This window comes from Aquarana catesbeiana, linkage group LG02 (assembly GCF_042186555.1).
Source record: "Aquarana catesbeiana isolate 2022-GZ linkage group LG02, ASM4218655v1, whole genome shotgun sequence".
NCBI lineage: Eukaryota > Metazoa > Chordata > Amphibia > Anura > Ranidae > Aquarana > Aquarana catesbeiana.
This window is the reverse complement of record NC_133325.1, coordinates 1,838,855-1,856,089: the sequence shown is the minus strand read 5'-3', so window position 1 is coordinate 1,856,089 and position 17,235 is coordinate 1,838,855. Positions and strand designations below refer to the sequence as shown.

General features: G+C 46.1%; 1 protein-coding gene across 1 annotated transcript in view; it reads left to right on the top strand.

Moving 5' to 3' along the window:
• LOC141130062 (uncharacterized) overlaps nucleotides 1-17,235 on the top strand; it is a 162,696-nt gene that overhangs the window by 58,834 nt on the left and 86,627 nt on the right. The gene's annotated exons all lie outside the window — the stretch shown is intronic.

Sequence of the window (17,235 nt, the reverse complement as noted above, 5' to 3'; positions counted from 1 at the left end):
ACCAAAATTAAAAAAAAAATGACGTGGGGGTCCCCCTAAATTCCATACCAGGCCCTTCAGGTCTGGTATGGATATTAAGGGGAACCCCGGCCAAAATTTTTTAAAAAAATGATGTGGGGTCCCCCTAAATTCCATACCAGACCTTTCAGGTCTGGTACGGATTTTAAGGGGAACCCCGCGCCACAATTTAAAAAAAAAACGGCGTGGGGCCCCCCAAAAATCCATACCAGACCCTTATCCGAGCATGCAACCTGGCAAGCCGCAGGAAAAGAGGGGGGATGAGAGAGCGCCCCCCCTCCTGAACCGTACCAGGCCACATGCCCTCAACATTGGGAGGGTGCTTTGGGGTAGCCCCCAAAACACCTTGTCCCCATGTTGATGAGGACAAGGGCCTCATCCCCACAACCCTGGCCAGTGGTTGTGGGGGTCTGCGGGCGGGAGGCTTATCGGAATCTGGAAGCCCCCTTTAACAAGATCCTGATCCCAGATCCCGGCCCCCCCTGTGTGAAATGGTAAAGGCGGTACTTTTACCATTTCACTAAAAAACTGTCAAAAATGTTAAAAATGACAAGAGACAGTTTTTGACAATTCCTTTATTTAAATGCTTCTTCTATCTTCTATCTTCCTTCATCTTCTTTTTCTTCTTCTGGCTCTTCTGGTTCTTCCTCCGATGTTCTCGTCCAGCATCTCCTCCACGGCGTCTTCTATCTTCATCTCCTCGGGCCGCTCTGCACCCATGGCATGGGGGGAGGCTCCCGCTCTTCTCTTCATCTTATTCTCTTCTTCATCTTCTTCTCTTCTTCATCTTCTTCTCCAGGCCGCTCCGCATCCATGCAGGCATGGTGGGAGGCTCCCGCTGTGTGACGCGTCTCCTCTTCTGACGGTTCTTAAATAACAGGGGGGGGCACCCGGTAACTCCGCCCCCCTCTGACACATGGGACATGATGGTACTTCCCTGTGGCATTCCCCGTGACGTCACAGGGAAGTCCCGTCAAGTCACCGTGCGTCAGAGGGGACGGGGTCACCGGGGGGCCCCGCCCCCCGTTATTTAAGAACCGTCAGAAGAGGAGACGCGTCACACAGCGGGAGCCTCCCTCCATGCCAGCATGGGTGCGGAGCGGCCCGGAGAAGAAGATGAAGAAGAGAGGAAGATGAAGAAGAGAAGAAGATGAAGAAAAGAGCGGGAGCCTCCCCCCATGCCATGGGTGCGGAACGGCACGAGGAGAAGAAGATAGAAGATGCCGCGGAGGAGATGCTGGACGAGAACACCGGAGGAAGAACCAGAAGAGCCAGAAGAACGAGAAGAAGATGAAGGAAGATAGAAGAAAGAAGAAAGAAGAAGCATTTAAATAAAGGAATTGTCAAAAACTGTCTCTTGTCATTTTTAACATTTTTGACAGTTTTTTAGTGAAATGGTAGGGGTACTTTTGTACCTCCTTACCATTTCACACAGGGGGAGGGGCCGGGATCTGGGGGTCCCCTTGTTAAAGGGGCTTCCAGATTCCGATAAGCCCCCCACCCGCAGACCCCCACAACCACCGGCCAGGGTTGTGGGGATGAGGCCCTTGTCCTCATCAACATGGGGACAAGGTGTTTTGGGGGGCTACCCCAAAGCACCCTCCCAATGTTGAGGGCCTGTGGCCTGGTACGGTTCAGGATGGGGGGGCGCTCTCTCGTCCCCCCTCTTTTCCTGCGGCCTGCCAGGTTGTGTGCTCGGATAAGGGTCTGGTGTGGATTTTTGGGGGGACCTCACACCGTTTTTTTTTTTTTCATTTTTGTGCGGGGTTCCCCTTAAAATCCATACCAGACCTGAAGGGTCTGGAATGGAATTTAGGGGGACCCCCACATCATTTTTTTTTTATTTTGGCCGGGGTTCCCCTTAATATCCATATCAGACCTGAAGGGCCTGGTATGGAAATTAGGAAGACCCCACGTCATTTTTTTTTTAAATTTTGGTTCGGGGTTCCCCTATGGGGAATTCCCATGCCATTTTTATCAATGAACTTTTATGTGTATTGTCGGACCGGCAATGCAATAGCCGCGAGTAGTTTTAAAAACGGCCGTTTTTTCGGGAGCAGTGATTTTATTGATGCTTAAAGTTAAAAAAAAGTGAAATATTCCTTTAAATATCATACCTGGGGGGTGTCTATAGTATGCCTGTAAAGTGGCACGTGCTTAGAACAGTCCTTGCACAAAATGACATTTTTAAAGGAATAAAAGTCATTTAAAACTGCTTGCGGCTTTAATGTAAGGACGGGTACCGGTAATATGGATGAAAATCAGTGAGACAAACAGCATGGGTACCCCCCAGTCAAATACCAGGCCCTTTGGGTCTTCTATGGATATTAAGGGGAACCCCGCACCTAAATTAAAAAAAGGAAAGGCGTGGGGCCCCCAGGCCCTATATACTCTGAACAGCAGCATATAGGCGTTGCAAACAAGACAGGGACTGTAGGTTTGTTGTTAAGTAGAATCTGTTTGTAATTTTGAACTGGTACATTTTTAAAGTGTAGCTCCAGCCAAAAAAATCTATTTTAAGCTTTTTGGAAAACATAGGGAAGGGTTATCACCCCTGTGACATTTGTTTTGCTGTCTGTGCTCCTCTTCAGAAGATTTCACCTCACTTTCTGTCCCAATGACAAATGTTTTTTGAAAACTTACTTTTTTTTGTGAAACAAGGATTGGTGATAAAGCATCAGTGGAAAGGAGAAATGTTTTTCCCATATTAACTCTTACAGGACAGAATTTCATTTCCTAGGGGCAGATTTCATCTCACTTCCTGTTGTCTCCTTCCGTTTGCAAGTAGGAGTCGTTTGTAAGTTGGATGTTTGAAAGTAGGGGCCTGCCCTATATACTCAGCAGAAATTTGGGCCTTAGGTGTTGTTGTGGCCACAACACTGTAAGCCCTCACAGGGCCCTGCTGTGAAATATTAGATCAAGAATTGTAATTACATGCCCCTGTTGAACAGGGGCTGAAAAATTGGGCCTTAGGCACTGGTGCTGGTGCCACAACACTGCAACCCCTCACAGATACTCTGGTTGGAACGCAGAAATGAGCCCTGCTGCAAAGTATTGCATCAAAAATTGTAATTACACGCCCCTGTTGAACAGGGGCTGAAAAATTGGGCCTTAGGCACTGGTGGTGGCGCCCAGAACCAAAAATGTTCTTACAAGCTATCAGCATGATCATTGAGGAGGAAGAGGATAATTACTCAGGATAGTCACTCAGCATCAGCATAGGCAGTCTTTGAAGGGATCTGAGATTTCAAAAAAAATTATTCGGTTACATCAGCATCAGGTGCTTGGTAGCTGGTGGTGATCCAAGACTGATTCATTTTTATGAAGGTCAGTCGATCGACCGAGTCGGTGGACAGACAAAATCTTGTGTTCGGTTACAAAGCCTCCAGCAGCACTGAATGTGCGTTCAGAAAGAACGCTGGATGCAGGACAAGCCAGTAGCTCAATTGCATACTGTGCAAGCTCTGGCCAGCGATCCATCCTCAAGACCCAGTAACCCAGAGGATTTTCGGTGGGAAAGGTGTCCAAGTCAGATCTTGCCCCTAGGTATTCCTGCATCATGTAAAACAGACGCTGACGATGGTTGCTGGAACCGATCATACCTTGGGGCTGCGGACCAAAAAATTGTCTGAACGCATCGGTCAGACAGCCACCTTTTCCACCGCTCCTTCTTTGACTGACCAAAGCCTCAGCAACAGGTTGTCCATAAACAGGAGTTTGTAACCTCCCAGTCTCTGGGAACGCATTGCACAGACCTTTCTGCAAGGCCTCCCGAAGATGTTTCATCCTCTGCTCCCTCTGCAATGGCAAGATAAGGTCCGCAACCTTACCCTTGTAACGTGGATCAAGAGGGGTTGCCAGCCAGTATTGGTCCTTCTCCTTGATACCACGAATACGAGGATCCTTATGCAGGCTTTGCAGGATCAGGGAGGCCATGCAGCGTAGGTTTGCTGAGGCATTCGGTCCGGAGTCCTCTGGGTCACTAAGGATGACATGGTCAACAGCCACCTCCTCCCAGCCACGTACAAGTCCATGTGTTTCTTGGGACTGATCCCTTAAAGACTGCTGCTGATGCTGAGTGCCAGGCTTCACCTCCATACTGACACAATCCTCCTCCTTCTCGTCCTCTTCCTGTGTGATCGGTGGGCACGCAAGAACATTGTCTGGATAAAGGGGGCCTTGGGAGCTAAGGAAGTCCTCCTCTTCCTGCCTCTGTTCTGTCTCAAGTACCCTGTTCATTATTCCACGCAGCGTGTGCTCCAACAGGTTGACAAGGGGGACAGTGTCACTGATGCATGCACTGTCAATGCTCACCATCCTCGTGGCCTCCTCAAATAGTGACAGGACAGTGCATGCATCCCTGATCATGGCCCACTGGTGTGGGGAAAAAGAAACAAGCTCCCCTGACCCTGTCCTGGTGCCACAGTCGCACAGGTACTCATTGATGGCCCTCTGCTGCGTGCGCAGCTGCTGCAGCATGGCCATCGTTGAGTCCCACCTGGTGGGCATGTCACAGATTAGGCGGTTCTTGGGCAGGTTAAACTCCTTTTGGTGGTTTGCCAGCCAAGCACTGGCATTATATGACCGGCGGAATGCACACAGACTTTCCTGGCCTGCCTCAGGATATCCTGTAAGCCCGGGTACCTGCCCAAGAACCGCTGCACCACCAAGTTAAGGACGTGAGCCAAACAGGGCACATGGGTCATTTGTCCCTGTCCGAGGGCGGAGAGAAGGTTGGTGCCATTGTTGCAAAGCACCATTCCTGCCTTAAGTTGGTATGGCGTCAACCACCTTTGAACCTGCCCCTGCAGAGCTGACAGAACCTCTGCCCTAGTGTGGCTCCTGCCCCCCAAGCACACCAGCTCAAGCACCGCATGGCATCTTTTGGCCTGCATACTTGTGTAGCCCCTTGAACGGCTACAGAGCACCGCTGGTTCCGAGGACAAAGCACAGGAAGAGGCCATGGAGGAAGAAGAAGAGGAGGGGGTGGAGGAGAGAGGTGTGTCACAATCATTAGAAAAAAGGGGGGAAAATAATTGCGCTTCAAAGGTATATAAAATATAATAAAAAATCTGCAATGTCCTAAATGTGACACAAACACACAACATAAGTAAGAAAAATTTGCCTGGTACAATCTGAGGTCGGTGTACCGAAAGCAGATTACCCACAAGTACTTGGCTGTGACACACCTAATTCTACACCTTCATTCCTCTCAGTGCAGGTCTCAGAGAGGCCTGAAGGTATAGTGGGGTTATAGATCTCAGCTGATTAGGAGCAAGGAGAGGTCCTCTTTGTTCTTTGGTGTGGGTCTTATTTACGCTTGCCAACGAACTGCATGGCAGGTCAACATATGTCTGGTCAAGCATGTGGTACCCAAGCGGGAGATGTTTTGGCCACGCGAGATACGCTTGAGACATATGTTGCAGATAGCAGCGGTGCGATCTGATGCACTCGTCTCAAAAAAGGCCCACACCAAAGAACTTTTTGAATAACGTGCAGAGACAGCAGCGCCCTGCACATGTGGAGCTTTGGGGTGTGATGCAGTCAGTGTGATGCCCTTAGGCTGGCCCCTGGAGGGTATCCTGCCTCGTTGGTGATGTGCCACCTCCTCCTTCTCCTCTCTCCTATCAGGCACCCATGTTGAGTCAGTGACCTCATCATCCCCTCCCTCCTCATCACTGGAGCAAACCTGGCAGTATGCTGCAGCAGGGGGAGCATGACTGCCAGATTGCTGTCCTTCTTGGGCACCCCCTCTGTCCATGCTCACGTTACTGCCTTCATCTAGGTCAGTATCATCATCAGAGCCTTCCAAATGCTGGGCATCCTCCTGGAGCATGTACCCAACACTGTGGTCAAACAGTTCGAGGGACTCCTCAGGAGGACATGGTGGGGCTAGGGAAGGAGTCACTGATAACATTGAGCCGAGGGAAGAGGCCGCTGCTTTTCCAGACAAATTACCCTGAGCATGGGTGAGAGAGGATGAGGAGGATGAGGACAGCTTGGGATGCATATATATACACAAGGCAACACCTGGGATGCATATATATACACAATACACTGTAAGTGCAGCTAACTCACTGACTGTCCTGCCTAATCTAGCTAACTCAAATGAAATGACACTGTCTCTGTCTCTCTCTATCTCTCAGCACACCGGAACACATTACACAGGGCCGCCGTGCAGGCGGCCTTATATAGTGTGGGGCGTGTTCTAAACCCCCTGAGCCATAATTGGCCAAAGCCACCCTACAGCTCTCTCTACTGACAGCGCTGTGATTGGCCAAGCATGTGGGTCAGAGTGCATGCTTGGCCAATCATCAGCCAGCAATGCACTGCGATGCCGCAGTGAATTATGGGCCGTGACGCGCCACATGAATTTGGCGCGAATGGCCCATACCGGTCGCAATTCGGCGAACGATCGAACAGCCAATGTTCGAGTCGAACATGGGTTTGACTCGAACGCGAAGCTCATCCCTACCGATGAGCACTGATAAGCTGCACTGATAAGGCTGCACTGATGATCACTGATATGCTGCACTATTAAGGCTGCACTGATGAGCTGCACTGATAAGGTGGCACTGATGAGCTGCACTGATGAGGTTGCACTGATAAGCAGTGGACATCATCCACTGCTTTACTGACACCGTCCTCTTCCAAATATCTGTAGGAGGGGTTTCCATGATCCCTGCAAAGTTTAATTTTTTAAGGCCCCTTTCACACTGGGGCGGGGGTGTTGTCAGTGGTAAAGCACCGCTATTGTAAGCGGCGCTTTACCGTCGGTATTCGGCCGCTAGCGGGACGGTTTTACCCCCTGCTAGCGGCCGAAAAAGGTTTAAAACCACAGCAAAGCGCCTCAGTGTGAAAGGACCCTTAAAGTATGTCTTATTTACAGCTTGATGTGTATTATATGTGACGTTACATATCACAGAGACCGATATTATGCTAATATTTAAGTTTATTGAGATTTTCCTACATTAGAGGGTTCTACCGCAATTGATTAGTAAATTAGAGCTGCACATTTTTGTTTTTTTTCTCATGGTGACATTTACTTGTATCACACACTGATGTAAAGCAGCATGTCTCGGCTCTCTCTGTGGTGCGGATAGGGATGTGCTCCTATACATCATACAAGCACTGATTACTGATAGAAAGATCTCAAAGCTGCATGAGGAGGAGGAATATTTCTAATACTGAATTACAGCAGAGTACAAAGTGTATAATATATCATTATGGGATGTGTGTACAGTTCAGTAATGATTACATAAATCATGTAAGGGAAATATGTTGCTGTGTCTGGAGAGGAGATCACAGACATGATTTACAGTTATAAGAATTTCCCCTCACTGTCTGTGTTGTGCTCAGCAGTGTGTCTACAGAATGAGGGGCGTGATGTATGGTGAAGTGGGCGTGTTCACATTTACATTAACAGGCCTAGTGTCTCCCACATTCACTGCAATTTGCAAAGCATGATGGGAAATGTAGTTTTATGACAGTGTAAAGAGAGGGGAGAGGATATGATGTCATCACTGTCCTAACAGATCCTCCCGGGCAGAATACAGGATACATTTTTTGAACTGCAGAGCTGACTTCCTGAAAATTCAATTTGACTTTTCTCTTCAATGGTAAAGAATTTCACAAATGTAATAACTGTTTAGTGTTTTGTGTGGGGGAGGGGTGTGTACTAATGGGGGATTTTTTTTTCCAAATCCCGGAGTTCTGCTTTAAAAATGCAAAAAGACCTCTGGCAGTAAAGGAGGTAAGGTGAGCTAGATGGGATCACTCTTCAGTGGTCACACTCTAAACATTAGAGCTCCCCCTAGCTGCAGCCTGGTAATAGCATTGCTAGGAGGTCTATTCATTGAGCTGCTCCATACTTCCCGTCTTTAACCACTTCCCACTCACCATATAGCAAAATGACAGCCAGGAAGTGGTTTCATTATCCTGACTGAGCGTCATGTGACATCCAGCAGGATAAGCCACGACACACCGAATTCTGACACACCGCATCTCTGATCGAGGTAAAGATCCTCTGACAGAGACTCTTTACCACGTGATCAGCTTTGTCCAATCACATCTAATCACAGTGTAAACAGGAAAAGCCATGTATCACACTGACAGGTGTGAGTAGAGGAGAGCCAATCGGCTGCTCTCCTAACAGGGGGGTCTGCGCTGATTGATTATCAGTGCAGACCCTCGAAGATGCCCACCCAGGACCACCAGGGATGCCCACCCATCACCACCAAGTAAACCTACTAGAGCCCACCAGGGATGGCAATCATTGCTCATTAGGGGTGGCACTCTGCGCCCATCAGTGATGCCTGCCAGCGCCTCTGATCAGTGCTGCCTATCCGTACCGCCCATCAGTGCCGCCTCCACGTGCCCTCCAGTGCCACCTATCAGTGCTGTATATCAGTGCTGTATATCAGTTCCGCCGATACATGCCCTCCAGTGCCACCTATGAGTGCCCATCAGTGCTGCCTGTCAGTGCCGCATATAAGTGCCACCTCATCAGTGCCAATCAGTGAAGGAGAAAACTTATTTATTTACAAACTTTTGTAACAGAAACGAAGAAAAACTTTTTTTTTTCAAAATTATTGGTCTTTTTTTATTTGTAGTGCAAAAAATAAAAACTGCAGAAGTGATGAAATACCACCAATAGAAAGCTCTATTTGTGGGGGAAAATTTTTGTTTGGGTACAGTGTCACAGGACCGCGCAATTGTCATTGAAAATGTGAGAGCGCTGAAAGCTGAAAATTGGTCTGGGCAGGAAGGTGTATAAGTGTCCGGGATTGAAGAGGTTAAAAAAAAAACATCTCCTGACATTTAGGGGTCTTCTAGTAAAATCAGCACACAGTACACACATTACACATTGTTAGGCACATAGGTATCCCTTTCATTGCCCCTAGATGTTATCCCCTTCCCAGCCAGTGTCATTAGTACAGTGACAGTGTATAGTATTATCACTGATCTCTGTATTAGTGTCACTGGTGATGTCAGTGTCAGCTAGTCAGTTCCCACCCAGCGTCAGTTATTGTCAGATTGTCCACCACACTATCACAGTCCCACTAAAAGTCACTGATCACCACCATTACCGGAATAATAATTATAATTAAAAAAAAATTCCAGTATATATCCCATACTTTGTAGATGCTATAAAACTTTCACACAAAACAATTAATATAAATTTATTGGGACAAATAGCAGAATACATTTAGGACAACATTTATGAAGTAATTTGATTTTTTTTTAAATGTACTTGATATGTATTATAACAGAAAGTAAAAAAAAAAATTCAACATTTTTTATTTATATGAAATATTTATAAATATATTCAAAATAATTTTATCTATATCTATATATATAGATATATATATATACATATATATAGATATATCTATATATCTATAGATAGATAGATAGATAGATAGATAGATAGATAGATAGATAGATAGATAGATAGATAGAACCACGCAATTTCCAGCCCTATTTAGCACAGCCCTAAATTTGAAAAAATATCCTGGTCATGAAGGGGGGGGAACCTTCCAGAGCTGAAGTGGTTAACAAAGTGATTTCCTATGATGGTCAGCTCCCTCTAGTGGCCATAATGAAGTATTTTTCGTAAAAGGCTTCCATTAGTAAAAATACAACAATACCGCACTGTGGTCACTAGAGGGAGCCAATGATCATAGGAAATCACTGTATGAGATAAAATATAGACAACATTCCTCACAGCTGGGTGAATTCCTGTCATGTTCATTCAACAATTAAAAAAAATGAGAACACTAAGTGCTTGCAAAGCTTACATCACATATCAATGAAAGGCAATGACTCCATTTTTATATTTTAATCAATTTTATTGGAAGTTCTCTTATTGAACAATCAGTTACAAAATACAAAGTGTTACAGATCACAAGTGACATTGTCCATCCTTGTTTAGATAGACATAGCACATTGACATGGAGTGATAAAACACAATATAAGTGGGATATTTGTGAGACAAGTCCTCCCTGTGTACAGGCCAATAATAAAGGACATCCAGGGACTCACACCCCCCTTCACACACTCACCACAAATATAGCACCCTGCTTCTTATATGATGGAGATCAGCCATGGAGTATATCTGAGGTGTATATCAGGGTGTTCTTCTTCCCCACATGAGAGCTGTGATGTCCAGCAACATTCATATAGAAGACATTTCCCGCATTTAAGTCACTAATACACCTTGGGGGTTGTGTGTAATCCCTGATGTACAGGAAGACAGGACTTCAGTGAGAAACAATTCCCTCACTCAGGACAGGAATATGGCTTCTCCTCTGTGTGAGATCTCCGATGTGTGGAAAGATAGGACTTCTTTGAAAAACATTTCCCGCACTCAGGACAGGAATATGGCTTTTCCCCCGTGTGAGATCTCTGATGTGTGGAAAGGTAGGACTTCTGTGAAAAACATTTCCCGCACTCAGAACAGGAATATGGCTTCTCCCCTGTGTGAGATCTCTGATGCTTGGAAAGAGAGGACTTCTGTGAAAAACATTTCCCGCACTCAGAACAGGAATATGGCTTTTCCCCCGTGTGAGATCTCTGATGTGTGGAAAGATGGTTCTGTGAAAAACATTTCCCGCACTCAGAACAGGAATACGGCTTCTCCCCTGTGTGAGATCTCTGATGTGTGGAAAGATTGGACTTCGTTGAAAAACATTTCCCGCACTCAGGACAGGAATATGGTTTTTCCCCCGTGTGAGATCTCTCATGAGTGGAAAGATGGGACTTGTCTGAAAAACATTTCCCGCACTCAGGACAGGAATATGGTTTTTCCCCTGTGTGAGATCTCTCATGTATGGAAAGATGGTACTTTCTTGAAAAACATTTCCCGCACTCAGGACAGGAGTATGGCTTTTCCCCCGTGTGAAATCTCTGATGTGTGGAAAGATAGGACTTTTGTGAAAAACATTTCCCGCACTCAGGACAGGAATACGGCTTCTCCCCCGTGTGAGATCTCTGATGTGTGGAAAGATTGGACTTGTCTGAAAAACATTTCCCGCACTCAGGACAGGAATACGGCTTTTCCAACGTGTGAGATTTCTGATGTCTGTAAAGATGGTACTTCCTTGAAAAACATTTCCCGCACTCAGGACAGGAATACAGCTTCTCCCCTGTATGAGATCTCTGATGTCTGGAAAGATAGAACTTATATGAAAAACATTTCCCGCACTCAGAACAGGAATACGGCTTCTCCCCTGTGTGAGATATATGATGTGTGGAAAGATTGGACTTGTCTGAAAAACATTTCCCGCACTCAGAACAGGAATACGGCTTCTCCCCTGTGTGAGATCTCTGATGTCTGGAAAGATAGGACTTCTGTGAAAAACATTTCCCGCACTCAGGACAGGAATATGGCTTCTCTCCTGTATGAGATCTTGTATGCTCATTAAGCTTGGATTTATAATGGAAACACTTCCCGCACTCAGTACAGGAAAACCTCTTCTCTGTTGGGAGGACGGCCCCGTCCCTCACAGTCTGAGGTTCCTCAGGATAAGAGGAAGACGATGGTCCATCTACACTGTGTGGTGCCGGATGGACATTTGAGGTAGTCGGGTTTTCTCCTGGACTATACTGTGTGATGTCCTCATCTTCTACTTCACAGTCTGGAGACAAAGTGAGACAATCCTCTGAGGTTTTCCTCATCTCCCATCCATCTACTAAAATAGAAATACAAAGATTATTACTAGACATGAGCAGATTGGTTCCCCTAAATCAGGACTCCACCTACATCAGGCAGCTTTGTCTCTGAGGATCTTACAATTCCCCCCCTCAAGGTAACTAGTAAATGGGTCCTCTGATCTCCTACCAGTTCATTTCTTTATTCATGGACCTTAGTCAGAGAGTGAGGACACAATGAGAACTGTCTTTTATAGGAGTGACAGTGATAAGGGGATTATAGGACGAGTGTCCCCACCCCATCGATCACTCATTGCCATCTTCCCAACACAAGAAGTACTGAACTCCCTGATTTAGTCCATGATTTAGTCACGAATAACAGTGGGGCAGAGCCCCACCAGAGGTCAGAGAGTGAGGATGGGGGGAGAACAACCAAGATGAAGACTGGACTGATCCTGAAGACCACCATCATTGGGTTATTGACTCCTCCCTCATTATCACTTTCTGTTTAAATTTCCAAAGTTTGAGGATGTTATCACATTATTATCAACATATAAAAGTCTGTGCTCCAATCACATCATCAGATATAAAATCAAACCACTATAATCTGATTCCACCCTGAAATGAAATAAGTAATCAGGAAGCTGCTCACATAATACCCAGATATGAGGTATGACAGAATTCCTCCAAAATATTCAGCGCTGGCCCTTTAAATCATATACAAAAACCACACCACAGATGAGGTCATCAGGGGCTTGATCACTGATCCAATCCCTGAAGTGATGATGTCAGCATGTTGGGCGGAGCATAGCAATCTAACGTCATCACGCCCATTGCGGCTGGACCGAGCACCGAGGAGATACACTGTGCATGTCTACCGATGTGTGTGACAGATATTTCTATGTAATAAAGTGAGAGATGTTATAGATCTATACTATGTGGAGAGTTCTTCTTGTCTCGGGTCTGAGACTATACAGCGGGGTCAGCAACCTGTAGATCACGACTACCTGACTGGTAGATCTCGGTCTGGGCTTGCTGACCCACCGATGTTGCCTCTGTAGTGCCACCTCCAGTGCCATGCGGAGTGATACCAACTGCACTCCACCTCTAATCCCGGCTAGTGGTCTCCAGGGTGGTGCCAGCAGCAGAAGGAAGAGATCTTCAGGTCAATGTGAAGCAATACACCGAACATATTAATATAGGGCTGCTTTCACAGTGATGTGCTGCGGTTTACCCACACAGCGGGTGCAGTGCAGTGTACCTGCAGCTGTCCTGGGGGTTTGCTGCACTTATCTATAGACTTCTATTATATCCTGCAGGTTTGCTGCACTTTCTGAATGCAGTAGATTTGATACGCTTTCAGAAAGTGCCCCACACCTGCAGGATATAATAATCTATGACAAAGCACAGCTAACCCAGGAAAGTTGCAGATGTACTGCGCTGCATCTGTGGTGCAGATAAACTGCAGCATATCAGTGTGAAAGCAGCCTTATAGGGGCTCAGAATAGTAAGGGTTAATTTACATTTGTAGTTTGGGGGTGGTAAAACCCCATAGTAAAAATGTGTTTTTATCACCCCTGCCCCAACCACCTCCCCTTTAGCTGCAGTGGCCAGGGGTGTACATGTCGTAGCCGCAGCAGGAGTTATATGCATTGTCATGGTTGGTGGGTGTCATGGTTGGTGGGTGTCAAGGTTGATGGGTGTCAAGGTTGATGGGTGTCAAGGTTGATGGGTGTCATGGTTGGTGGGTGTCATGGTTGGTGGGTGTCATGGTTGGTGGGTGTCATGGTTGGTGGGTGTCATGGTTGGCATGGTTGGTGGGTGTCATGGATTGTGGGTGTCATGGTTTGTGGGTGTCATGGTTGGTGGGTGTCATGGTTGGCATGGTTGGTGGGTGTCATGTTTGGTGGGTGTCACACCTACCAAGCATAACCCATTCAAGTGAATGAGGCCACTCTGCAAGTGCCCTGCAACCTTGTGCAGTACAGAAAAGAAGGGGTTAAAGCAGGCAGCATTGTTGCTTTCTCACCACCTGCTTTAACCCCTTGGACCTTACAGAAGCATGAAGTTGTGGGTCGCATGCAGAGTGCACTTATTTACTTAAATGGGTTAAAATTGGCATGTGGTACACTGCTGCTCTTCTGAAAAGCGATCCAAGTGTGTGTTGACAGGTGGTGAGGAGGTGATATGTTGCCTTCTCACCACCTGATTTACACCCGTGATTGCGGTGCAATGCACACTATTGTGACTCAGTAGTATGGCAATTAGAGGTTAAATCAGGTTTGAGGAGGTGACACTGGGCAATACTGTGCCTGGTGATCTTTGACTTCTCCCATGTTGTTCAGGTAAATCTCCTCCTCGTTAAGGTTGCCTACCTCTGCTATACAGACATATCCCTCCACCCGGCACTGCCAGCAAACAACAGAACTAGTAACCCCGGGAGAATTCCTCTGTCAGAGATCTCGCTAGATCCAGGTATGGGACAGAATGTAAGACACATACCTCAGATGTCTAACACAAGCAACACCTATAGAGAAAATCAACATTTTGCTGCCAGCTGAACCCCCAGAATCTCCATAAATCCATCCTAGATACATGAACTGTGTCTGCAGCACAGAGAAGGAAGATTATCCGAGAGAAATACAGGAATACAGGACGGAGAAGACAGCTCAGGAAAGTGACCAGGGTATTACAGGCTGATATCACCCAGTCCCCACCCTACTCTGGACCAATCAGTGAGAAGTATGGGTGGAGGAATGTATTTAGTGTTAATGACCGACCTGTGCTGATCTCTGTAGGAGTGTCCTCCTCTATAAATGTCCCCGTTATTCCATCCTCCTCCATAGACTGCTGATCATCCCTCACATACATCTCTTCTTCTTCTGCTTTAACCTCAAATTCTATATCGATTGGATCTCCACTCTAAATCAAGAAAATGAGAGAAAATATCATCTGTAAGATATAAGCTTTATTACTGTGACATCACAAATATAAAATCCACACATCCCCATCCATGTTCTAGATGCTCCATCCCACCAACATTGTAATAATGAGGGATGGTGTGATCTTCCTGTGTGGAATCCCAGGAATACAGAGGATGGGAACATCTCTCTGGGGGGTTCATGTAGCTGGATGACTCCACCATGGTGTCCTGGTATACCTCTTTGTGTTTTTTTATGAACTTTGACTCCTCCATCACCCCATCCGCCACATCATCCTCTTTTATCTCTTCTTTAACCACTTCAATACCGGGCATTTTCACCCCCTTCCTTCCCAAACCAATTTTTAGTTTTGCAGCACTGTCACAATTTGAATGATAATTGCACGGTCGTGCGACGTTGTACCCAAACAAAATTGATGTCCTTTTTTCCCAACAAATAGAGCTTTCTTTTGGTGATATTTGATTACATCTGCGGTTTTTATTTTTTGCACTATAAACAAAAGAAAAGCGACAATTTTGAAAAAAAACACAATAATTTTTACATAATTTTTTTTTTACTCAGTTTAGGCCGATACGTATTCTTCTACATATTTTTGGTAAAAAAAATCACAATAAGCTTATATGGATTGGTTTGCGCAAAAGCGTCTACAAAATACGGGATAGATTGATAGCATTTTTAAAATTTTTTAAATTTTTTTTTATTTTTTACTAGTAATGACGTCGATCTGTGATTGTTTTCGTGACTGTGACATTATGGTGGACACATTTTGACACATTTTTGGGACCATTGTCATTTATACAGCGATCAGTGCTATAAAATTTCACTGATTACTGTGTAAATGTGACAGGCAGGGAAGGGGTTAACCACTAGGGGGTGATCGAGGGGTTAATTAGGTTTCCTAGAGAGTGATTCTAACTGTGGGGTGAGGGGACTCACAAGGGGAGGAGACCGATCTGTGTTCCTCTGTACTGGGAACACAGATCGGTCTCCTCTCACCTGACAGGACGTGGATCTGTGTGTTACACACACAGATCCACGGTCCTGCTCAGTTAATGGGCAATCGTGGTTGCTGGGCACACGCACCGGGTCCACTCCCAGTCTCTCTCACTAGACTTGCTGATCCACTGCCACTGGATCCCCTGAGCTCTTCCAATCTTCTCACACAGTATCTTCCTCAAGCGTCACCCCCGCCTCCCTGCTGGGTCCCTAGCTTGGCACTCACAGATACTCCTCAAGTGTCATCCCGCTCGCCGGCTCAGTCCCTGGCTTGACATTCAAGGCTTCTCTGCAAGCATCACCTCCGCTGGCTGGGTCCCTGGCTTGGCACCTGCTGAAGTTTCCCAATTCTTCACCGTCCCCGGTTGGTGAGAATGCTACTCTGGCACTTGATTCAGCTACTCACTGTGGTCCCTGGTAATAAGGTGGTTGGTCCCTTAGTGGCGACAGCCTCCCCTCTACCTCCGTCCACGACTGGTTCTCTGGCCAGCAGAACCATCACTTCTGGTTAGACTGCAAGCCGCAGTCCCAACCCTGCGCTGCTCTTTTGATTCTGGATAGGCTCTCAGACAACCTAGCAGCCAGACGTCCCTGGGATAGGCCTCAGGCTCTGGCCTAGCAGCCCGGGGCAGCACAACACACATCCACCCAGACAGCCATCCAGGTGGCACAGAACACCGATCACCTGACCTCACCCAAATAAATAGGCTCTCCCAGCAGGCCAAGGGATTCAAGAAAATCCCTGCCCATTTGCTGAGACTTCCCATCTATTCCTAATTTTTCCTTTCAATGCCCTTGTCTTATCTAATGTCACCAGATACCCGGCCACCTAGTGCCAGAAGTGAGAAGTGCAGCAATTTCAGAATTAGGGTGAGATCAATTGACCCCTAACAATTGGCCAAGGCAACTATCACTCGGCAAATAAATTTAGGACAACCCTTCCTAAACACCAGGGTGCTACATCCTCCCCCTGCCTAGGAAACTACATCTCGGAGTTTGCAGAAAAAAATAATAATTTGAGCCCTCAAGCCTGAGAGCGAATGTCCTGGCAAAAACTGGGATAGGTGGAGAAACAAGAAAAGGAATAATAATAACAGTAATACAACTGGCGTACCACAGGAAATAAACATATGTAGCATATACATAAGCTATTGGTAGTTCTCAAAAGGCAGATAAATATCAGACATTATGTACAATTGTGGTATACCACCCAAACAATTGAGGGAATTTTGCGAACAGGCAAAAGTCTATGGGACCCAAAAATGAAAAATCGAAAGTGCTCATTTTAAAGGCTTATATGTAAGTTATTGTCATAAAAAGTGTATGGGGACCCGGGTCCTGCCCCAGGGGACATGTAACAATGCAAAAAAAAAAGTTTTTTTTCAGGAGCAGTGATTTTAATAATGCTTAAAGTGATACAATTAAAATGAAATATTCCTTTAAATATTGTGCCTGGGGGGTGTCCTTAGTCTGCCTGTAAAGTAGCGCATCTTTCCCGTGTTTATAACAGTACCACAGCAAAATGACATTTCTAAAGAAAAAAAATTCATTCAAAATTGCTCGCGACTGTAATGTATTGTCGGGTCCCAGCAATATACATAAAAATCATCCCCCCCAGTCCATTATC